We start from the raw sequence: 26260 nt of genomic DNA, 5'->3' as shown, positions 1-26260 counted from the left end.
TTGTCCAGTAAGATACAATTTTTAAAATGTAATACAGAATATTTCTTCTAGTTCCTATAAAAGTGTTCTCCTATATATTTGTCTCATGTCTCTATAAAGGACATTCTTTTCATGAACATTGTCGTTATAATTCTTGATTACTTGGCCTTGATAGCTGTTGCTAATGTTAACTTTGCAATGCATTTTAAAAAATAAATGCAATGAAACTTTAAAAGTGTTTATCACAAGACACAGGTCACAAAACAAACATTAAAACCTTAATACAACTGAATATCCACCTACAAAAAAAATAATGAATCTAGATACAGACCTTACATACTTCACAAAAATTAACTCAAAGCAGATCACAGACCTAAATCTAAAATGCAAAATTGGATGATGAGCTTGGGTAAGGGGTTGGCTTTTTAGCTACAACACTAAAGGCAAAATCCAGGAAAGGAAGGTTTGATAAGCTAGACCTCACTAAAATAAAAAAAAACTTCTGCTCTGTGAACAAGTGTTATGAGTATGAGAGGACAAGCCACAGACAGGGAGAAAACATTTGTAAAAGACAAATTTGGTCAAGGATCATTGTCCAGAATATACAAAGAACTCTTAAAACTCAACAATAAGAAAATAGACTAATTAAAAAATGAGCCAGAGAACTAAACAGATACCTGACCAAAGAAGATGTAAAAATGGCAAATAAGCATAGGAAAAGATGAAAAGACACTCTGCATCATAAATCATTAGGGAATTAGAAAACCAGCAATGAGATCCCACTGCACACTTACTGGAAAGGCCAAAGTACCAAATGCTGGCAAGAATGCGAAGCAACAGAAACTCTCATTGGTCACAAAATGATACAGCCACTTGGGAAGACAGTTTGGCAACTTCTTTCAAAACTAAGCATAGATTGACTATATGGTCCAGCAATCACACTTATTGTACTAAGATGAGAATTTATGTCCACACAGAATCTTGCGCACAGATGTTTATAGCATTTTTATTCATAACTGCCAAAACTTGGAAGCAACCAAGATGTCCTTCAGAAAATGAACGGTTGGGGCGCCTGGGTGGCTCAGTGGGTTAGGCCACTGCCTTCGGCTCAGGTCGTGATCTCAGGGTCCTGGGATCGAGTCCCACATCGGGCTCTCTGCTCGGCAGGGAGCCTGCTTCCCTCTCTCTCTCTGCCTGCCTCTCTGTCAACTTTTAATCTTTGTAAAAAAAAAAAAAAAAATCTTTAAAAAAAAAAAGATTATTTAAAAAAAAAAAAAAGAAAATGAACGGTTGAGGTGTGATACTTCCAGACAATGGAGTATTATTTTATTCAGTGCTAAAAATAAATAAGCTGTCAAGCCATGAAAAGGCATGGAAGGGGGCGCCTGGGTGGCTCAGTGGGTTAAAGCCTCTGCCTTCAGCTCGGGTCATGATCCCAGGGTCCTGGGATTGAGCCCCACATTGGGCTCTCTACTCAGCGGGGAGCATGCTTCCTTCTCTCTCTATCTCTGCCTGCATCTCTGCCTACTTGTGATCTCTATCTGTCAAATAAATAAAATCTTAAAAAAAAAAAAAAAGTAAGGAAAGACATGGAGGAACTTTACCTATTACTGAGTCAAAGAAATTCAATCTTAGAAGATTGCATATGGTATAATTCCCCCTGTATGATATTCTATAGAGAAAAGGCAAAACTATGGAGACTGTAAAATCATCAGTGATTGCCAGGGGTTGTGGAGAGGGAGGAATGAACAGGCAGAGAGCAGATGATTTTGAGGACTGTGAAATTGTTCTGTATGATATCAGAATGGTGGATACATGCCACTGTACATTTGTCAAAACCCACAAAATATGCAACACCAAGAGAGAGCCCTAAGGTAAGCTATGGACTTTGGGTGATGACATGTTAATGTAGGTTCCTTATTGTACCAATCTGATGGAGGATGTTGATAGTGGGAGAGGCTGCATGTATGGAGGTAGGGATTAAGTGGGAACTTTATACTTGCTGCTCAGTTTTCTATGAACCTAAAAAGGAGAGTCTATTTAAAAAAAAAAAGAACAAAACAAAACCATAGTACTGTGTTTTATATAAGAAACTAAGTAAACTATATCATTTTTCAAAGGTGATAACCAAGATAGGGCAAATTCTGTTTGATTTGTAATGCTCTGTCCCTGTCCCTTCCTTTTCATTTTGGAAACTGCTAATCAACAAGGAAAAAAGGCCATAAAGGAAAATAAGTGAGTTTGGAGTTTTCAAAATTAGGCAGTTGGCATTTGGCTGACATTAGCACAAATTTAAAAGTTGAAAGTTTACAGGCCTCAAAACTAAGACTGAGATACAGAAAATATATCTGATTTCTAAATGTGGTTGAAGTCCATTTATCTTTTCATAATGATTTTCCATAACAGGTTTTGAATTTTAAAAATTCACCAGTTGATTTATTTTGATTCTTTTCCCTTTTTTCTCTTTTTCCCTTTTCTCTCTCTCTCTCTCTCAGAGTAGAGACAGCTATTTAACATATGGACTCTTCTGTATCAGGGAATATCTAATACTACAACTCTAATCATTAATACCCATTCATAGACTTCCCAAACAGAGTTCAAAGTCCATGAGTATTATAAATGAAACTTGAACAGATGACTAGGCAAACCCCTTCCACCATGAGAAACAATAATAGCAAGTACTCAATACATTTCAGTTAAATTAATATGTGAATGTCCTAGAGGAATTATGAGTGGATATTCCCAAAGGATTTCCATAAATTAACCTGAGAATCTTCATTTAACATATAGAGTTTTTTTAACCCATAGGATGAAAAAATAATGACATTTTATTATTATTAATGGTGAATTTTATGATGGTAAAATTTATATTAATAATACTCAACATGCATTATTCTAAGAACGATTCCATTTGTAATTCTTTTAAAAATCCCGCTGCTGAATGAAATGGGAACTGTTATAACCACAGTTTTCCTGCAGCACTGCAGTATGAATGGTCTTTTTCTAAGTGGCATTTCCATCACATGGATTGAATTTTAAACTATTTTTTTCAGTGACCAATCAGACATTATAAAATAGTTATGCTACTGACTTGGTATATGTTCAGTGTCAAGCCACTTTTTCCATTGACAGCTTGAGAAGATTGTAAAACCATTAAAAAATTTAAACTTGTGGCTCAAAGGGACTTTCTATAGTTAGACTGCTTTTAATTTTCTCATTCTATTTGGTGAACACCTGTCTTTCCTTGAATACTGAATCAAAGTAAAACTTACTGGATTCTTCTAGCATTTTATTTTGGAGCGCAGATAAAATAGAAGCTCTTTTACATTTTAAATATTTGTATAAAAAAAAGGGAGAACTTTTTACACTTAGACTTTACATATTCATAAAAATATACACATGAGACCCTATTAAAAAAATATGCATTCAGTTACTAATGGTAAAGGAGTATTATTTAAGGAAGATATGACTTTCCCTAGTCATTGAGAATGTTGGAAGCTCTGGAAGAGTAAGATGCAGGAACCTGATGCTACTGTCAGTATGCTCACTTTTGAGCACTGCATCGAATAAAAATTCCTCTAAAGACAGACACTGTATTATCTACCTTTGTATACCAACACCTCCTATAGAGTTCAGCAGACAATAGGCAATTAATAGCTATTGAATTGAAATAATCATCCTTTGAAATAGCCTTTTTAAAAAAATTTATTTATTTATTTTATGTTTTTAAAGATCTTATTTATTTGGCAGAGAGAGATCAGAAGTAGGCAGAGCAGCAGGCAGAGAGAGAAGGGGAAGCCGGCTTCCCGCTGAGCAGAGAGCCCGACGTGGGGCTCCATCCCAGGACCCTGGGATCATGACCCGAGCCTAAGGCAGACGCCTAACCCACTGAGTCACCCAGGTGCCCCTGAAATAGCCTTTTTCATCAACTAATTTTGAGTACTGACTTTGTATCACTCTTTTCAGGTGCTTAGCATTCAAAGGTGGAAAACCGTCTCATCGTCAAAAATACACGACTTAGTAGAAGAGAAAAATATATAGTAATAGATGTGGCAACTGATATGCTGGAGGATTCTCAGCCCAGACTTCACATTGGAATCATGTGAGAAATTTAAAAAAGTTCCCTTCATCCCAAACCAATTCAATCTGGATATTTGGGAGTGGTTTTAGGTCATTAGTATTTTGAAGTGCTCTACCAAGTAATCCAGTAACCTCCAAGTAATCCAGGAGGTTGAGAAGTACCGTGCTTGCAGTAAGCAAGGTCATAAGAAGGTGTTCCTAAGTCAGCCTGGTAGAATAAGGAACATTTACTAAGAAAAGCTGGTGCTTAAGCTAACCTTTAAAGAATGCTATTAGTTAAATGGAGACATGGTGAAGGATATTGGAAAGGTGAAAATACGGCTAATGGAGAGAAAGAGCATGACACATTTAGGAAACAAGAGGTTGTTTGTCATGATTAACATTTAGAGTATGTGTGGGCAAATCTGGGGCTATAACATGCAAAAATTAGATATGTTACATGAAGGGAATATATGTTAATTCTTCAGTATTCATTATATTCTAGGTAGTTATTCCCCATCTATCGGTAAGCCTATAATAGTAATTCATTCCTTCTCTAATAATTGGTTCAGGTGTAAGTGGATGTAAATAGGTCAAAATCAGTGAGAAACTTACTCTAGCTCCATGGGAAAGAAAAACAGTTTTTTTCCAACTGGATACATGGTGGGAATTACGTTCCACAGTTACTGCCTGAAGTCTCATGCAACTGTGAAAGGAGCCAGATTGAGAATCATTAGCTGATACAAGGCAGTCAAAAACCTGAGAAGCAGAGCCGGAACCCTGGCCAGAGCCCACTGTGTCTCTAAACTGGTACGTGAAATTTAAAATGTTCTTCTTATTAAGTCAGTTTGAGTCTGGTTTTTTGTGCCAAGTTCATCCAATTAATTCATCAAGGCCAATGATTTTCGTTTGAAAGACAAAAAGGAGATAATATGCCGGTTTAGGAAGAGAATTTTTTTTAAAGATTTTATTTATTTATTTGACAGAGATCACATGTAGATAGAGAGAGAGAGAGAGAGAGGAGGAAGCAGGCTCCTTGCTGAGCAGAGAGCCTCATGTGGGACTTGATCTCAGGACCCTGAGATCATGACCTGAGGCAAAGGCAGAGGCTTAATCCACTGAGCCACCCAGGTGCCCTAAGTAGAGAATTTTTAAAGGGGAGGAAAACAACATTGTTTTACCTTAAAATGAAATGGTATTTTTCTGTATATGCCAGGCATTGTGTGTGTTCCTTACACATGCATAAAATTTTACAGATTTGTGTTTTATTCTTTTGACAACAGTACATATATTGGACTTGATGAGACATACACTAGAAATAAAAGAACCTAGAAGTTATTTTAGAAACTATGCAGAGTAGATTATTTTCAAGGGAAAGGGAGAGTCCAAACTATTTAGGAGATAGAATTGGTAAGATTTGACAATTACTAGAACTTTGTGGCTAAGAGAAATGGAAAAATCTAGAATAAGCTGTTTCCTGGGAATGTGTGACTATGTCTAAGTGAGAATGGATTGAACTGAATGTGCAACACTGTCCTATTGGCCCTGGTTTTTATCATGAACTTAAGTTGGATAAGGCAAATGCTACAGGAATAAAGTTACTCAGATTTTCTCCTTACTCTGTTGCATAAAGTGAGGGTTAACAGTTATACATTGCAATTCAGAAGATTTCATTTAACAAAGAAAATGCATTTTATACAGACTTCATTGGAATTCCGGGAGACTAGACACGACAGTTTTCCTATTGAGCAGGTATTGTAAATAAAAGTGAAATGCCTAGTACCTATTTTACTTATGTGAACTCTGGTAGTCTTGTTATATCATGTATTACACTTAGAACTTTATTTCAGAGGGCGTAAAACTACTATGTATATTTTTTATTAACCCCAGTCCCTCAGATTTCATTTTTCATGCACTTTTTGTTTCAATGGGAATTTTCCTTCCATAGGAATTTTTATTGCCTTCAGTTAATGAAGTACAAATAATGTACTTCATTGGTATGTATTGCTTCTTATATGTATGTTTCCATAGCTATAATTATATTCTATATGTTTACATTATACATATCATGCATGGTTAAATACCGACTTATTTAGCATTAACAACACAGAGACTTTATTTTTTATCAGTATTTTCTATTTAGAAATCTGTTGATATTACTGAATGGCATTTTCGAAATCCAGTCCAGGATCTTGCACCTATCATGTTACTACATTTTTAAAGTTAATACAATTTAAGTACCAGAGCTAAAACAGGTACATCTGAAAGAGTGTGCCTAAAAGTCAAATTATTTTTTTTAATATTTTCTATGGATTTTCATCTCTTCAAAAGCTAGAAATCAAAGAGTCCTCAAATTCACTAAAGTAATATGTGGAATATACATTTTTCAATTTAAATTATTTTTCAAGTTAAATTATATTATGACCAACACTAAGGCAGCTTTTAAATCAAATCAGGTATTTTAAAGGACTGTTAAAAATGAGAAAGTATGGGGGTACCTGGGTGGCTAGGGGGATTAAAGCCTCTGCCTTTGGCTCAGGTCATGATCCCAGGGTCCTGGCATCGAGCCCTGCATCGGTCTCTCTGCTCAGCGGGGAGCCTGCTTCCCCCCCTTCTCTCTCTGCCTGCCTCTCTGCCTACTTGTGATCTCTGTCTGTTAAATAAATAAAATCTTAAAAAAAAAAAAAAAGAGAAAGTATGGGGTGCCTGGGTGGCTCAGTGTGTCGGGCCTCTGCCTTCGGCTCAGGTCATGGTCTTGGGGTCCTGGGATGGAGCCCCACATCAGGCTTTCTGCTTCCCCCTCTCTCTCTGCCTGCCTCTCTGCCTACTTGTGATCTCTCTCTGTCAAATAAATAAATAAAATCTTTTAAAAAAATGAGAAAGTATGCAAATGATGCTTATTGCTAACTTAATACTTAAGGGTCTACAGGAAGTACAGAACAATGGTTAACAACTATTGAGCACTGACTCTGCCCAGTACTGTTCAATTTACCTGAAATTCGTTAAATCCTCACTCCAATAATACTTCTCAGGTAATATTATTTTCACTTTGCAGGTGGGGAAATTGAAGTGTAAAGAGATGGAGTAGTTTGCCCAAGTTAGAATGCAATAAAGCTATGCTACAAATTTAGACTTTTAAGTCCTTTGCTCCCAGATATATTAATCTGCTGCTTCCCATAGAAATCTAGGGAGATAAGACAAGCTTAACTGAAACAGTTAAGGTGAAACACTTTCCAGTTCCGTAATATCAATCATAAATGCTGTAAATACATAGAAAAAGTAAAAATCAATGGAGGCTTTGCAGAAGGCATGGTTTGCAGTTTGAAAATGTTGGGCGTTAGTGTGGTCCTTGACTCTAAATGCTATGTAAACTTGTATGAACTATTAACATCTCATTGATGTGATGATTCAGAAATAACTACTCTATGTTAGAGTTTTCTTTTGTTTTTTTGAGAAGCAATAGATGAGATATGTAGAAGACTAAGTAATTGACATAAGACTTGGGTTTCCTGGCAAAAGTAAGTTATCAGAGGGGGCCGTTAAGGATTTAGAGAGAAAAAGAAAAAAAAAAGAGGGAGGGGAAAGAGTGAAAAGGAATGGATATATTCATGTATCACCAAGCTGTATCCATCTAGGATGATAGACGCACTCTTGTCTTTAAATGGGGTAAACACAGTAACATTGCAAAAACTCCATTTATGCTGATTGAAGTGTATTGTTAGATTTGTGATTAAAAGGATATTTATTTTGTTTTTCTGTTGCAAAGCATGCCAGATATTATCTCCTTAAAGATTAAGAACAAACTTGTTTCTGTGGTATCAAAAGAAAAGGGGGGAAGGATTTACTAGGTCAGAATAAACATTTCTGAGGGAGCAAATAAAAAAACCTTTGATTCAGCAGACTGTGCCTGAATATTCACCATTTGTGCCTGTATACAAGGTCATTTTTGCTATAGAAATTTTTTTTTTCTATAGAAAAATACAAAATAAAGATTTTGGCCATTTTGGTTATATGGACTTTAGGGAATATAGGCGGATAGTCTTATGTCTATATTATTTAATGTATCAATTTTCAAAAACATTTAATTATGTAGTATATGAAATAGTATATGGTTTAGGAATGTTGCTTTTTTCCATTTTCTATTTTTTTTTAAGATTTTATTTATTTATTTGACAGAGAGATCACAAGTAGGCAGAGAGGCAGGCGGGGGGGGGGAAGCAGGCTTCCTGCTGAGCAGAGAGCCCAATGCAGGGCTTGATCCCAGGACCCCGAGACCATGACATGAGCCGAAGACAGAGGCTTAACCCACTGAGCCACCCAGGCGCCCCTCCATTTTCTATTTTTATAGAATACTTTTCATTCACTACATTGGATTGGATAGAATTCATGTCTTCCCAGAACCTCAGAATGTGCCGTTATTTAGATATAAGGTATTTACAGATGTCAAAATAAGGTCATATTAGTTTAGAGTGGGCTCTAAGTCCAATATAATTGACGTCCTTTTAAGAAAAAAAAGACACAGTGAGCAAGGCCAGGTAATGATGGAGGCAGGGATAATGCACCTAAAGCCAAAGAACTCCAGGGATTGCTGGCATCCACCAGAGGGGAGGGAGAAACAAAAAAGGATCCTTCCCTGTAGTTTCAGAAGGAGCATGCCTCTGCTATACCTTGATTTTGTACTCTTAGTCTCCAGAACCATGAGAGAATAAATACCTATTGTTTTAAACTGCTCAATTTGGGGCACCTGGGTGGCTCAGTGGGTTAAAGCCTCTGCCTTCAGCTCAGGTCATGATCCTAGGGTCCTGAGATGGAGCCCCACATCGGGCTCTCTGCTCAGCAGGAAGCCTGCTTCTCCCTCTCTGTCTGCCTCTCTGCCTACTTGTGATCTCTCTCTCTGTCAAATAAATAAATAAAATCTTAAAAAAAAAAAAAACTCAATTTGTGCTAATTTGTTATGGCAGTCTAGGAATACATTTGTACAAACACATTTACGCTTTACCATTCATGTGCTCTTAGATACTAGAGTACTGTTTTGAGTTTTCCAAGACAGTTTTTAAGAATACATAATCCAGATTACCTTCAACACTCTTTGAGAAACAGAGCTTTTTAAAACTGTGCTAAGGGGCACCTGGGTGGCTCAGTGGGTTAAAGCCTCTGCCTTCGGCTCAGGTCATGGTCCCAGTGTCCTGGGATGGAGCCCCACGTCGGGCTCTGTGCTCTGCAGGGAGCCTGCTTCCACCTCTCTCTCTGTCTGCCTCTCTGCCTACTTGTGATCTCTGTCTGTCAAATAAATAAATAAAATCTTTAAAAAAAAAAAACTGTGCTAATTCTTTCACACAAAATTTTGTCTTGTTATGTACCATTTGCAAAATAACAAAACAGTTTATTTTTCCTGCGTGTATGCTTAATCTCACAACTTAGTTAAATCCTTAAAAGACTTCTTAAAAAAATAAATAAAAGACTTCTTTACAATACCCTAAATTAATTAGACATCTAACACTGGTAATTCTGAGGTCATTTCCTAGGAAAAAAATTAAAATCTATGTTTAATTACCTTCCTCCTTTTTTTTTCTTTTTTTAACGCTGAATTATGGAGAAATTGTATAAGCATTAACATTTATTATTGATTGAAGTTCTTTCCAATTAATATGTCTTTCCAAATAGTGGTTTGTAGTTCAAAATAAAGTAATTGAGAGAGTGACCCATATGAGAGTATGCAGGGATTTAAGGATTCAAAATACGATTTCCTGTTTCCTGTGGAATAATGTTAGGAATATGTGCTATCTTATATTTAAGCAAACATGAAAGTTGCTTGATGGAGCTGGTCAATTTTCAATGAACTCATTCATGGAAAGATGAAGTATGATTTACAGTTGACAAAGCATATATAGAGGTATAGTTTTGTGTGAAAGAAAGAATCTTAAAAATTAATAACCAGAGGATGTGAGGGCGATCTGGCTGCGACATCTGTCACCTCGTTGATCGCCAGGGTTGATTCGGCTGATCTGGCTGTCTAGGCGGGTGTACCTTTCCTCCCTCATAGCTCCATGTGCATCCCTCCCAAAGCTGCGCACTCCATAGAAGAGGACGACCTTCCCCAGTAGAGGAGAGGACCGTTCCTCGGTCAAGGGTATACAAGTAGCTGTGCTCCCCTACTAGAACCTCCAAACAAGCTCTCAAGGTCCATTTGTAGGAGAAGGTAAGGTAGTTAAGCTTCCAAGACTCCAGACACATCCAAATGAGGTACTGTATGTGGCAGTTTGCTTTTCTTTAAAAGATAAAAAAAATTAATAACCAGAAGTGAAGTATAAAGCACTTTCTTCAAAGCATCTAAAAGTTGCATGCTTAGTAACTTCCTGAGGTCTTTTTAAGTAAGAGATAAAGGGGGAAGGGACAGAGGGAGAGGAAGAGATAGAATCTTAAGCAAGCTCCATGCCCAGTGTAGAGCCCGATGTGGGGCTTGATCTTAGAACACTGAGATCATGACCTGAGCCAAAATCAAGAGTCAGATGCTTAAAAGACTAAGCCACCTGAGTGCCCCAAATTCCTGAGGTGTTGATTTGATGAGAGTTACTTCGTTGATTTTCTTTACCAAGTTCTTATAGGTCAGAATCTTGATGTCCCTATTTTGATTAAACTATTACATCTTATAAAATTAGTAATTGTATTATTTATTATTTATTATAGTATTTATTGTAGGCCTCATTGCAAATACTTAAGAAGAATGTTGTATATCAAACACAAGCATCCTAAAATGGTAAGGTTGAGAGGGAAATATACCTGGAAAAGAGAAACTAAGGCCTCTAAATAATATTCCTTATTATTAATACATTCTTATTTTTCTTTAATACCAAAGTGATACTTTTTTAAAACTCTGCAGTCCCATCCCATTGTATAGAAAATATATGGCAACTTTTAATATACGTTTTATAAGTGGCACACTTCTCTTTCCTCATTTAAAGTGAACTCATCACCTAGTCACCTTCTCTGACTTCCAAAAATATTCTTGTTTCCATAATTTTTGCCTTTTCCAACTAATTCTCAATTACCCACTCAATAAATGTATGTGCAAAGTGATGGCAACATAATCAGTTTTTTTCTTTAATTTCTTAGAAGTTTATTCTTTCTTGTGGTATGTGTACACAATGGAATATTATCCAGCCATCGGAAATGATGAATATTGACCATTTGCATTGACATGGATGGAACTAGAGGAGATTATGTTAAGTAACTCAGTCAGAGAAAGACAGTTATCATGTAGTTTCACTCATATGTGGAGCATAAGCAATAGCACAAAGGGCCATAGGGGAAGGTAGGGAAATCCAAAGAGGGAGAAATGAGACAGGGAGGCAAACCATGAGAGAACCCCAGAAACAATCTAGGGGTTTTAGAGGGGAGGAGGGTAGGGAGGGGTAACAGGGTGATGGGTATTGAGGAGGGCACGTGCTGTGATGAGCACTGGGTGTTATACTTAACTAATGAGTCCCTGAACACTACATCAAAAACTAATTATGTACTATACAGTGGCTAACTGAACATAATTTTTAAAAGTTGCTTCTTTCTTAGGAAAAAGCAAACAAAAACACTTCCACTATCTTTGCTTCTCCTTTAGATAACTGCACTTTTTTTTTTTCTGGCTCGTATACAGATTTTTGAAAAATACTGCATCCATTTAATCTTTTCTTATTGCATTCTAGATCCCCTGCTACTCTGATGAAGCCTTCTCTGTGCTGCTAACCATTATTGCCATATCTTTCTCTTAGTCTTTTTTTTTTTTTCCCCAAGTATTTTCTTCCACAATAGCTCTATTCTGCTTGAAACTATTCATCACCCATTTATGGAATTTTTCTCTTCTCTTGGCTTTCAGGGTAATGCACTTGTTTGCCACTTGCTTCTCTGATAATTAATCTGATAAGCCTTTCAAGCCTTCTTTAGGGTTTTTAGTCCTTTTCTAAGAATGAGACTACCACAAGGCTGAACTATTATTTTTATATTGTTGCCTTTTATGTTACCTTAGAAAGCTCATGCGTAATCATAGTTTCAGTGATCACTTGGCAAGCAAGCCTGACTTTTATCCTTATTTCTAATGGAAGCTCCAGTACGTCTAATAAGGAGATCTTTTCAATAATCAACCATTAGCTTTTGTTGCATGTATTTAATGTAAAACTTGCCACCTTCTCTAGATGGAATGCTTCCGATTCTGTCACCTTTGACATTCTCCTGTTCCCAGAAGGATGGACACCATACTATCAATAACAACCTCTTTGATACTAAAATATAATCAGTTGAAAAGTCCTGTCTGTCTAACTTGCCACCCCAAATAATGTATAGATATTCCCTCTAAATTTATGCTACTTCATTTTCTTACAAGGGGGCCTTTGCAAGCCTCCCTAATGCATAAAGCCTTTTTTCTTTACATTCACAAATTATAGGAGAATATATGTTTTTATATATCCTTATATTATTCCCTATCTGCTTCATCTGTATAAACCTCATCTTATTAAAAATACAGCATGTTTTCTCAGGACAGAAATCTTTCTATACTTTTGAAATATTACCTTTATGACTGAGCACATCTGTGGAGTTATATGGAATTTTATTATATCCTTCTTACTTAAATTATTTGATTGTTAATTTCCAAGCCAAACTCAAAAAGTATTTAGTAATTAAAACTGGAATATTTTGGTACAGAATGAACAATTGTTTATATTTATTTAAAATAAAAGAATAAGATCCAGTGGAAAAAGGTGAAGCAGAAGAATATATCAGTAACAATTTTTTTTTTAAAAAAAACCTAGTTGGTTGTCATTTATTTCCAACAAAAGTTGATAACCAAATCTGGCAAATGTAAGAATCTGTGTGTCCTTTAGTGCCTATTGAAGCAAGTATTGATCCCTGTTTTGAAATGTATAGAAATATATTTTTATTTCAGGTTTATTTTTTCTTCTTTTTTTAAGTTATTATTTAAATTCTAGTTAACATACAGTATAATTATAGGGATTCAGTTCTTCTGTACAGTGTTGTCATTTTTTAACCTGAGTTTTTTACTATAGAATCAAATTACTATAATTAACTTGATGGTTTTCATTTGCACTAAACATGGTAATAGAATACATATGCTTTATATGTACATTATGTCTCGGACGAACTAGTAGTACTTGTGTTCATAAATGTAAAAAATGGTTCTCATTTTATTTCAGTTAACAATTTCTTCTCAGTATTGACATTTGCATTAAAAGTGTAATTTGCTATTTTGGCACATAGTTTATATTGTTTTGCATATTATGTAATTGACAAAATCTGTGATGCTAAGAACACAATAATTGTGGACATTTGTAGTAAACATATGCCCTTAAAATGAAAATATCACTATAGTCGAATCTGAAGTTCCTGAAATAGAAAAATTATTCTTAATAAGAAACACTTCTAAAATCTTGTACCGGGGCACCTGGGTGGCTCAGTCAGTTAAGTGTCCAGCTCCTAATTTCTGCTCAGGTGATGATGTCAGGGTTATAAGATGGAGCCCTCCGTTGGCCTCTGAGCTGGTCATGGAGATTAAGGTTCTTCTTAAGATTATTAAGATTCTTTCTCTTCTCCTTTTGCCCACCCATTTCCCAACTTGCTCACTCACTCTCTGAAAAAAATAAATAAAATCTTGTAGCAAATACTGTATAGGTCTTTTATGTGCTCAACCTCATTTATTCCTAACTAGAGTGGTTCTATTTACAGAAAAGAAACTAAGGTTCAAAGAAGTTAAGTTACTTCTCCAAGGTCATTTGATAGTAAAAAGTGGAGCAGAAACTCAGTCCTTGTTTTGTCTGATTCTACAGCCCATGTAGAACACGTCACACTTGTTCAAATATTCAGTGAAGACCTATTATCAAAATAATGTTAATTTTTAAAAATAAGCAAGTGGATTATATTCATATCCTTGATACCTCCTTTAGAAATGCCAAGCTGATGGCAGATCTTAGTGTGCAAATATATTGCAGTCAACTTTGGACCCAGGCCACATCTGACCTATTAAAATTGAAATATATGGGCTATTTTAGAGCCACATATTCCCATCATTGTGTCATGTGTATTTAAAAACAAAACAAACAAAAACTATTACCATAGGGGTACCTGGGTGGCTCAGTGGATTAAGCCTCTGCCTTTGGCTCAGGTCATGATCTCAGGGTCCTGGGATTGAGCCCCGCATCAGTCTCTCTGCTCAGCAGGGAGTCTGTTTCCCCCTCTCTCTCTGCCCGACTCTCTGCCTACTTGTGATCTCTCTTTCTGTCAAATAAATAAATAAAATCTTAAAAAAAAAAAGCAAAAACAAAAAAACTATTACCATAGCTTCACTTTGTCATATATAATAAAATTTTTGAATGGGAGCTAAATAAGTCAAAATAAAAAGAGATAAACTACTGACATTTATCAGATAAATAAAATGATGTTTTTTTTTTTCTCCATCTGGCACACAGTTTGTAGCTATGGAATCTTGAACCTCTTCTACTTAAAGCCACAATTTTTCCCACAAACTTTTCTATTTTGTCATTTTATAATAAATAAAATATATAGGCACAAGATATCATGGAAAAAACTCCTCTTAGTATACAGGTTAATGATGTTTATAAGAAAATGTTTCCTTATATATGATTTGTTTGAACATGAATTAAAATGTTCTTTTAAAGTATTAGATGCTTTAATAAATTATAGGACTTTGAGGTAATAATTTATAGCCAATGGAAAATATTTGCTATTAACCTTTCTTAAGTATAAATCATAATAGTTCCTCACTAATATATATTTGCAAGGAGACTTTCATGGACAGTTACTTTTAGTTAGCCCTGGTAATACAAAATAAAAGAATAATCTTTTAAACATTTAAGGGGAAAATAAAATATTAACATTTCATACATACGTTTTGATATGAATTAGGGCAGTCCACTTTTCTCAGTCTTCAGATTAGTTCTTTCAAGATGTAAACATGTTAGGGGACGTCTGGGTGGTGCCCTCTTGAAGCATCCTACTCTTGGTTTCCGCTCAAATGACCTCAGAGTCATGAGGTCAGGCTCTGCAGTCAGCTTGCGTGAGCTTGAGTTTCTCTCTCCGTCTCCCTATGTTGCTCCCCACCTGCTCTTTTTCTCTTTCTCTCTCTCAAATAAATAGATAAATCTTAAAAAAAAAAAAAAAAAAGCTAAACCTGTATTAACTGAGACCACCTAGAAATTCTGAGTCAAATTATTAACAGCAGAATTAACTTTGTAATTGAATTATATATAAAATAAAATTTTCTTTAAAATTTTCAACTGGGAAAATTGCATTTAAAAATGAGCATTTTTTTCTTTTCTTTTAAAGATTTATTCATTCTAGAGAGAGAGCACAAATAGGGAGAGGGGCTGAAGAAGAGGGAGAGAGAGAATCCTCAAATGAATCTCCCGCTGAGCACAGAGCCTGGTGCTGGCTCAATCCCAAGGCTCTGAGATCATGACCAGAGCCAAAATTAAGAGTTGGAAGCTTAACTGACTGAGCCACGCAGGTTCCCCCCAAAAATGAGCATTTAAAATTTTTAAAAATGTGTGTGCAATAAGAGCAGTGGGATAGAAGGCAATCAATTTGGGGCATTTGTATCAATGCTAATCAAGTGATCTGTTGCAAGGGCTTCAGTAATTACACTTTCATTATTATTTTATTATAAAAATTCCTTTTATATACACATCAGATAGCTTTTGTGGTCTTATACATGCGCCCTTATTTATGAGCTTGATGATGGTGTCAATAGTAAGTGATGGTCACAATTTGGGGGGCCATTGCAGGGCCACGTGAAAGTCCTCAGCAAAGGCAAGGAATTATGTTGCTTTGACAGCCACTTGTGGCCTGGCTGGATACAGGCCTGATGGGATTTGGAGGAAAATTCATGATGAATAATTAACACTTCAGTTGGTAAATTTCTTGTTTTTCTATCTATACAGTCAAGGCTGGAGAACTATAGTGGATCTGTTACCTTAAATTCCTAAAAAAATTTTTTCACCAAAATATAACCGTGCCCACTTTTAAAAATACATGTTATACCTCAGTTGGGAATTTTAGAAAGTAAAGAACTGTGCTAATATTTTCAAGGGACATTCATCTAGATTTTGTGAATTCCTATATTTATGAATGTCATTTATATTCATAGTTCCTCCTGCAGCTAACAATATATGTACCTAGAAGTGAGAGAAACCTCTTTAGTTCATTAATGACACTTAATGAGCTTGAAATGGATAATGAAATAGTAGCAAACATCAGTGTTGCCTTGAAATATATAAGATTTGTTAGCTATATGAGATTTAAATTTTCTAACAGCCCATTAACCAATTACTAATTTAATTTAGAACTTTATGGGTTATTCCTAAGTTGTCAATCATTCATAAGTTGTCAATAGTCTTTTTGTATCCTTCTTTAAACAAAGAGACTAGAACTAGATGAGCTCTAAAGTCTCTTCCAGCTTTAAGTTTTGTTTTTATTTTATGTTTCAGTGTATTGCCACTTGGTTTAATCTCTGATAATGCCAAGGATATTTTGATTTTAAAGATACCAATAGTAGTATCTATGTCATGTACTAGAGAGAGAGGAGGATAAGGAGGAAGGTGAGCAAGACAGAGGATGTTTCTTTACTGCCAGTGGATGTTAAACTGTGTTTTCTTGTTTGGCATGCTCAGTATCAAGGAAGGAAAGAAAACTTTGGTTATATGTTATAAATTTGAATGTGCTATTTTGCATTGTTAACATACTTCCCAAAATGATATTAACCAAGAGAAAAGGTAACATTTTGAACTCTGAAAATCTCAAGACATTGAAACTCTGTAAACTTCTGCTTTAACACTATAGCAACTCATGCTTCTTGAACTATAGAAAGTGTCATGTGATACCCTGAACTTTTTCTTGTCATACCTTAATATGAGAACATCTTCTGTTCTGACCTTCACTAAAGATTAAACCTTGCCATAACCCCCAGCACCACCACCCCTGCCACAAAAAAAAAAAAAAAAAAAAAAAAAAAAAAAAAAAAATCCATCCACCCAATCTACTTTCACACATGGGAGAAGAATCAGTTTCAAATTTACTATAACTCAAACCATTAAGGTTTTTATTTGTCCAAGACAACACCTTACTTTATACTCCAGATACTGCTAAGCCTTCAGCGGAAACTCTGAGCCTTAGGTGTAATGCACTCCATATGCTTCACCATACTGCATAGGCAGACAATTGGATCTTTCACATTTGAGTTGGTTCAGATAAGTTGCAAATTAGAGATAGCACAATAGTAAAAGTTATAGAGCAATGGGTGTTACTTAGAGAAGAACAATAGTTTCTAAGGCAGAGATATAGCAAAGATAATCTTTGCATTTGACATAAGCTACTAGCCAATCAATAATTATGGTATGATTACGTCTATATGTAGTGGAATTATTTAACATATATATGGTTTATTCAAACCACAAAGGCTTTTTCTACTTCATAGGACATGTTTTAATTGTATAGAAATAAAAATGTCATTTTCTTGATTATAAAATTGATACACATTCATTACTCAAAATTAAAGACCAACTAGAGATAACATTAAGCTGTTGTCATTCTGAGTATATCTTGATGTCACACATGTGGATATCTGTAATATACATAAGAAATATATAATATAGATATAACAAGATATATGCTGTGATTATATTTGGATCATCTTTTACATATGTTTGTAATCTGTTTTCTTCTTGCATTGTATCATAACTGATTTTCTTTTTTTTTTCATAACTGATTTTCTATACTTTTATTTTAGAACATGATTTTTAATAGTTGCAATGTATTTATCATAATTTTCCATAAAGAATTTAATCAGTTTTTATTATTTTATATATATTTTCAATACAATAAATATTTGAGACTTGGTTACACACGAACTTTTCGATATATCTGATTATATATACAAATTTTGACTTAACTTTGAATACATTCATCTAAAAGTGTAGAATCAATAATTAACCTTTTATGTATTGCTAGTTTCGTCTTGGCTGTCTGTTTTAAGTATACTCTTACCAGTAGTGTATGAGATGTATTATTTCTCTAAGTTCTTGTCACCATAGCCAATTTGTTTTTTAAACTTTGTCATTTTGGTAGGTGGAAATGCTGTCTTCTTTAACGTGTGTTTTTGTTGTAAGCAAGCATGTAGTATTTTATATTTCTTGATCATACATATTTCTTCCTCAATAATTCAGCAGTGTGTGTCCTTTCTCCTTTTCCTATCTGATAATCTGTTTTTCTAGCACTGAATTCTAGAGGGATTAGATCCTTTTAATTTTATTTATTTGTTTGTTTGTTTAAAGTTTTTACCTAAATTCTAGTTAGTTAACATATGGTATAATACCGGTTTCAGGAGTAGAATTTAGTGATTTATTACTTATATGTAACCCTAACACCCAATACTCATCACAACAGATTCTGTTAAATAGCATTGTGCTGTTCAGACCTTATGGAGATGTTTCTCACAGCTATTTTTTTTCTAATTTGGATTCTTGATAAATACAGGATTATAACACTCAAGTATTCTACACTAAAAATATTTCTACACTTATAGTTTTTGGCAATCTAGCCTTACCTTTTTTTTTTTTTTTAATTAGAAAAATCTAAAGGAATTGATAATTAGACACTGGAAGACTGAAATAAAAGAAAGTAACGTGGCTCAAATATTTGCCCCAGGAATATGCCTCTCACATGAATTAATTGACCAAGGACACACAGGTACGGCATTTCAGGGGCCATTTTATTGGACTGATTGTATATATTAAAGATGAGCGTTTTTTCACTTTGTGTCCCTAGAATCCTTTATTTCTTTGTAGGTGCCACACACACATACCTGTGGTAGGTGAAGAGAAAACACTAGACAGGTGGGACCAGGTCTCCTTTACCTATATTTGTTATAACTGCTGTGTTTTCACTTCTCACTTTACAGAGCTGTAATTCTGTAATGTTTTTTAAAACATTAAAATAAAAATATAAAAAAAATTTTTTAAAGAGAATTTATTTGATAATTAAGATTTACTGCTCTAGAAAATTTTCATATTTTCATGTGAAATTATCTTGTTATATAAATCACCACAAAATCTTTCAGGATCTAGGAAGAGATTCAGTTCTGAAAAAAATGCATTTGGGTCAGCATAATAAGAGATAGCATTCATATATATCTACTATGGCTATCTCAGATTATTCAGGTATAGATGATATTGTTGATATAGCAGTATCTGGACATTACCCATGTAAAAATTAGCTTTTAGCATAAATTATATATACCAAATATTTGAATCAAGCATAAGTTAAGTACATAGATATTAAATATTAAGTTCTAGGTGTTACTTTTTTAAGGGATATTGTTTCATTGCTATTATATCTTATTGTTTGGAGTGAGGAAATTACACATTTCAACAGAATTTGGAGTAAGCTTAATTCAGTTGTTACTATACTACTAAAAATGTCTTATTAAAGAAGTGTTCATTACCTCTGAAACAAATGTTAGATCCAGTAAAGCCTAAAATAAAAAGTGCCAAATAAATTCATTCCAAGGTACTATAACCAAGCAATGTCATGTAGCCTTTTTCTTATTAATAGTTCTTTTGGTCATAATGAAGAGTCTTTGTCACTCATTCCAGTATAAGTTTTATATGATGAAAAGGGTTTTTTTAAACCATATTTTGAAGGAAATAGAAAAAAATCAGGTGATAAATGTACAGCCTGAATATATGATCATTATTTACAAAATGTTGAGATAATTAAGGTGCAGTTATCATTAGCACATTTTTAATCTGACAAACACGCAATTTTGTTCTAGGATAAGACGTCATGAGATATTATTAGAGTATTAATTGGGGGGAAAATGGAATGAATGGCTAGATAAAAGTAATACTTCCAAATTTTCTTACAGGGACTCCTTTTTAGACAGTACAAGATCTTCAAGACTGATGATAATGAAAATTGTCACAATAATATGTCTTTTATAGTTATACTTAATAGATTTAGGTTGATTTGCATGTTTATATCATTTGTCAGTGTGAAACTATAGAAATAAATATCTTTATTTAGAGATGAGGAAACCTAGGTACAAAAAAGTTAATCTTGCCCTGATCAAAATGCTATTAAGTGACAAAAACAAAACATAACCCAGGGTATCATCTTCAGAGCCTGTGCTATGAACTATTACATAATGGACAGTATTGATTGAAAATAACAATATCTGATAGTGAATGAATTTCATTTACAGAGATTTGTGTCACAATATGACTGTAGATATTTGAAGGTAAATTCCCCCAAAGAATTCGAACCATTGTCTTTATATATGGCATGAATGTTCTAATTCCAATGAAAATTAGGAATAGATTGCTGCTCTAGAGCAAAAATTAAAGCAAAAAATACAAAAAGCAAAACTGACGGGCTGAGCATTTATCAGTTTAATTTTCTTTGTAGTTATAGTACAGATACACTTTTCTGATAGCTTCATGGGTACTAAAGCCTAATGATAAAGTGAAACATGCAGACGTAAGTGCTCTGTTGAGTATAATTATTGAGTGTTTGTGCCAGATATTTTGCTGGAAAGCACCAACATAAGATGCCAAGAAGACTCCAGGGATATATTGTTTAGTGGTGTGAATTAGGCCTAAGAAGAAGAAATTGAAGTTTGCTGACTCCTGATGCGGCAGAAACGTTTACTGCTCACAAAATAGTCATGTGTTTCAGAATATGTAGCAGGCCCCTTATAAGTGTATCAGGCTTGGTTCTGGCCTACAGGCTGTTGACATGTATCACATCTCCATCAAAGTATGTAAGACCAGGGGTATAACCCTCCACGTCTCTTTTCCCTTGCCGTGATATTTTGGAGAAACATGCTGAGATGACTAATTCACAAAATTACTTTCTAAATGGAGAGCCAACTGTCTTGGTTCAGAATTTGTAGGAATAAGAACTAAACTCTTGTTAAGGTTTAAGATAGAGAGGTTAACCCATTGCGACCACATCATCTAGTCCATCATGGATAATACACATGGCTCTTCTTCCTTGTAAAGATTATTGCTAAATTAACTCTTTCAAGCTTATCAACAGTTAGTTAATAATGATGCTCCTGATGCACAAAGGAATAGCTGAGGGTCTTCAAATAGGATGTTTTGCCACTTCAGGAATTTCCTGTGTTTCCTTGAGATTTTGTTTGGGAGGTTTCTATGTGTGGTACCACATTGTGAAACTCCTAATCAGGGGGTCAAGAGGATCAACTTACAGAGATATTTCAGATCCTACATCATTTTAATATATAGATATATAATTTGGTACCTATTTGCAAGGGGCTGGAGGATGAGAGAAAAATTTTAGTGGCATCTTCTAGATCAGTGCTATCCAAGAGAAATACAGTGCAAGCCACATATGTAATTTTAAATGTTCTAGTGGCTATATTTAAAAACTAGAAAATTAACTTCAGTAACGTACTTTATTTAGTCCAGTGTACCCAATAGTTAATTGCAATCAGTATAAAAGCCTATTAATTTCAAGTCTTTGAAATCACGTGAATTAATTTCATGTGAAGTCTTTTAAAGCATAACTTAATTTGGATAAATTACATTTCAAATGCTCAACAGCCACATAATGATGTATTCAACACTGTAGCTCTAGATGCATCTAAAATTTATTCCACGTTTTATTAGGCATCTTTTAGGTACACTCACAACATTGTCATATTTGTTCATTTCAATATTCTTTTACATTATTAAATAAGTGAATGCACTCATAGAGTTAGAAGGTGACAGAGCTAAGGTTAAAACCAGTTCTCCCTCCTGCCTCTGGAGCTAGAGCAGTGTAGGACAAGTAGGGTAACATGGGGAGTCCTGTGTAATCCAAGCAAGAAGGGTGAGGGCCCCAATTAAAGTAATAGTGTTGGTGATGGAGAGAAGGATGGGGTTAATGAAAATTCAAGTAGAATTGGGACTGTTCTACTTGATGATTGATTGCATTTTGGGGAGTGGTAGAGAGGGAGGTGCTTGTCAGGAATGGGTTCTTCTAACTTGAGGAACTGATTTGGCAGTGAGGCTGTTTATACAGAGGCTGACATGAGCCTTCTAATCTGAAGTAGGATTTAGCAGTTTTTGATCACTGGAAATGCCCGTACAGTGCAAGGAACCTTACCCACTTTTTTGTTTTAACCATATCTATATTACGATTGGTCACAAATGCCAGATGATCATGGCATCTGCTATTTTTTTTTAATGAGTCTAAATAAAGAACTACATATGGATGGCCAAGTCTTTAACATTACAGAAAGAGGAACACCAACATCTAGTTCAACAACCGCAGATATACAGAATGTAACATTTACTAGATTTTGTGTGCTTCTTTATGTCTTTCAAAAAGATACTCATTCAGCTTTGTCACCACACATAAAACAGTGGAGATTTTTACAGTTTTCTAATTTTGTGTTTGTCTTTGGGCCTGAAAGAGCAATTCCAAGTGTTGCCACCTGGGCTTCTGCTTTGGCAAAATCGATCAGATGATGATATGCCACGTACTTTGGAAAATCTGATCTTAAAAATCCAAAGGGACTCAGGTTTCTACTCTGATCAAATCATATTTTCACTTGAACAGTATAGGATTCAAGATTTGCCTAAGAACAAAACTTGGAGGTATCCAGGCAATTTATAAACTATGGACAGGTAATGATGGTCCACAGATGAGAACTGCTATGGAAAAAAAAATATAACAATTATCCTGCAAATTCATAATTGTGCCATTTTTATTTCTCTGCATTTACTACATCAGGGAAATAGTAAAGTTGTTTTCAATAAGTAGAGGTGTGACTGTACTTGATTATGGGTGAAATTGATTTAAATTGACTTTGCTATGTCTCCACAGAAACATTAACCTCACTGTAACCAGCACACATCATCATCTGCTGCTGTAGATGACTACAGATGCTCTAAATTAGAGGAAAGAACTGTCAGGTGTCCCATTACTGTGTAGCCTACTTTCAAGATCAGTAGTAGGTTTTACTGTATTTTATCATAAAGTGTTCCAAGATTGTTTTGACTTTTTTAGTCATAGCTCTGTTTCCCTATTCATTATTTATCCCTCTAGAATCCATCGTTAGAAATATGGAGTTGGACCAAGGTGGTTCCTGCCTCTCTGAGATTATTAGGCAAGGGTCATGCAAAATGAATAGGCCAAGTAGGAGGGAAGAATCTTCTGCAGTCACTGTGTTGAAGAAGTTGCATCTAGTATTTTATACATTCTTACCTAATACAGAGAAAGCTTCACTTTGATCATAGGTCTCCTTAGTTGGTGGAAACTACTGTTAGCTGGTGGTATAAATAATTGCCTTATGCTGGGCCCTTGGGCTCAGAACTAATACTCCTTCTGAGTTCCAGTTAGTGTTTGGGTCTGTTGGAATCCCTTGTACTTTGAAGTGCTCAAAAGATGCCCAATAGTTGGCCCAATAGTTGTTTGGTTTTTTTTTCTTTTTGTCAGCCACTGAAACCTTTTAAAAACTAGTTTTTTTTTTCCCCATATTCTGTTACACCAACTTTACAGAAATCATTCTCTGAAAATAAATAGAATTTAGAAAAACAATCGACTACAATGAGTTTCAGGTTACAGATTTGTAAGACAAGAAGGCAGTGATTCAGAATTTCAGACACTCAGCAGCTTGCACATGTCCAGGCATTGACCCCACCTTACCTAACTTTCACATTATGCAATGTGATTACTTGAAACTATTTCTCAGAATAACAGTATTTTGCTAGTATTTCTTTTATCAAAAACATATTTGGCATATATGTATATAAGTATATATATATTAAATATATATATATTTAAACATAAACCTACATGATTACTTTTTTTAAAATCCTACTTAAACTAAAACTTGTACCTGGGATCTTTTTACCACTATCATAAGTGTATGTGGCTTGTGAATTACATATTTGTATTATCAAATACAGAATTATTTTTCACATATTTCAGCTTGTCTTATTTCTGTCTTTTCATCTACTAAACACCTTCTTCTGGTTTTCGATTGGCCTATTTTGTGCTTCTGTCATTTTAATTCCTTGGTCAAGTGAGACATAAGCAGATAGTTGTCATTTAATCATTTCCATGTCATTTTGATCCATTTTCATGTGGCCATTCCCTTGTATTCCTCTGTATTCTCAAAATCCTTTATAAATCTGAGCTTATCAAGGTACTAATATTAAACCCTTAAAATATTTTATTATAAGAGAGCATGTGTTTTGTCTTAACTTTCTATTTTGTTTGGTACACAAATACGCATTTTTCCTTTATTCCTACAAACAAAAGTGTTGATATCAAAGGCAGCTGGTGTTTCTTTGCTGAGTCAGAATCATATAAAACTAGAGTGTGCCATTAAATATTTTGGGAGAGCTATACCAACACAGCTAAAACACAGAGATTTTTTAGTGATTCAAATCATAAACCCAAGCTCAAAATGAAAGAACCACTTTAAAAATAAAATATGCTACAAATTGATGAAGCATGAAAAATAAAAACACATAAGAATAACCTACCATAGTGCCAGAATTACATTAGTCATGTTAAACTCTTCAAGTTGGAAAATTTAAAACAGAAGACTAAGGTTTTACCTATAAGTTTCGATTGAATTTTTTTCCCTCCGAGATTTATGAACTTGTTCTAAACTCGGTCCACTTAAAAGTATAACGTTGCTTTTTGTGGCATAGGAGAAATAAATGGTTTATTTCCCTTAAATTGTGGATAGAAATTTAATGCTTCTGAATTTGATGGTATAGAATATATAATGTAATATATAGCATTTCATTATGGAACTGTCTTACATTAGGGTGCCTATGCTTCTTATAGGTAGATATGTCAGGGGGGCAATTTGAGATGCATACATTTATCAACAAAAAGGTGAACGCAAATGAAAATTTAGAAACTGAATGTAATTATTTCCCATGTGCATTATAAGGAAACTGTTGAAAATTCTGATTTTGAAACAGGTGGACAAAAGGAAGTTCATTTAGAAATTTTTGAAACTTGAGAAGGTAGTCATGTCATTGTCTCTTAATTTTAACACTCCCTAGATACACACAAAAGGATAATTAGAATTTCGTAAAATGTATGTGTTAAGGAATTGGAGTAATGAAAGATTTCATGTATTTTGAACTTTTTGTTAAATTTTATAAATTTAATCAGTCAAAATCTGTATTTCATGCTAGATTTCTGAACATTATTTACTATGTGATACTTGAAATGAAGAAAATCACCAATTTCTGAAAGAAATCATAAAACTATATGTAGGAAGAGACAGAAGTTAGGAAAACAGCATATTGGGTATTACTTTACACTTTTTTGAAGTAATGTGTAGGTATTCATTTAGTAATGTAGAAACATAATTAAACTTTATTGTGAAAGCACCAATTAGTGTTATGTAAAAATAGCAACTTATTTTAAAAATCAGTAAAAGTATATAGAATCACCAAATAACATGCACTGGCCATAGCAAAATTGCTCTTGAATTATTACCATGCATAATTCCTGGAGAAAGTCAGTTCCTTAGTTTTAAAATATGGATTGCATCATAAGTCACATAAATTACCATTGGCTATTTAGCATTTTTTAATAAATTTCCAAATTTTTTAATTTCAGAAGTATCAACTGAGGGACATAACTTATTTCTTGGAGAAATGTAGCAGAAAAATATTTTTTTTGCACAATAAAACTTTGAGAGACAAATCCCAATTTTGGCTTAATTTTCCATACTTAAATTCGTATATCATGAGTATATGCTACCAAGATAAGTTTGTCTGACTGATAAAATACAAGACAAAGTTCATAGTATCTTTAGCTTAAAGATCATATTTAATTTTAAATATTTTTCCCATCATACCTCATGTCACAAATGTACAGAGGAATAGCAGCTCTTAAAAGAAGCATCATGATTCTTAAAATTTAAAGAAATTCTTTAGGTTGCTTAATTTAGTCCCTTTAAAATAAAATAATCTTAATTTTAAAAAATCTCTGCTTTTACTATTGAATATCATTTTGCTAAGCAAGAGGAATAATAGATGTACACATTTATCAAATTTAATGAGCCTAACACATACTTAAAATAATTTTATGTTTTCTAAAAAAGACTAGCAGCTTACGTTATTCATATATTCAGGCTCTTGTTATAATGCACTGCTTGGTATCAAAA

Source organism: Enhydra lutris, unplaced genomic scaffold (genome assembly GCF_002288905.1).
Source record: "Enhydra lutris kenyoni isolate GAN:26980312 unplaced genomic scaffold, ASM228890v2 scaffoldscaffold16, whole genome shotgun sequence".
NCBI classification, from domain to species: Eukaryota; Metazoa; Chordata; class Mammalia; order Carnivora; family Mustelidae; genus Enhydra; species Enhydra lutris.
The sequence above is the reverse complement of the archived record's forward strand: the minus strand, read 5'-3'. Positions refer to the sequence as shown.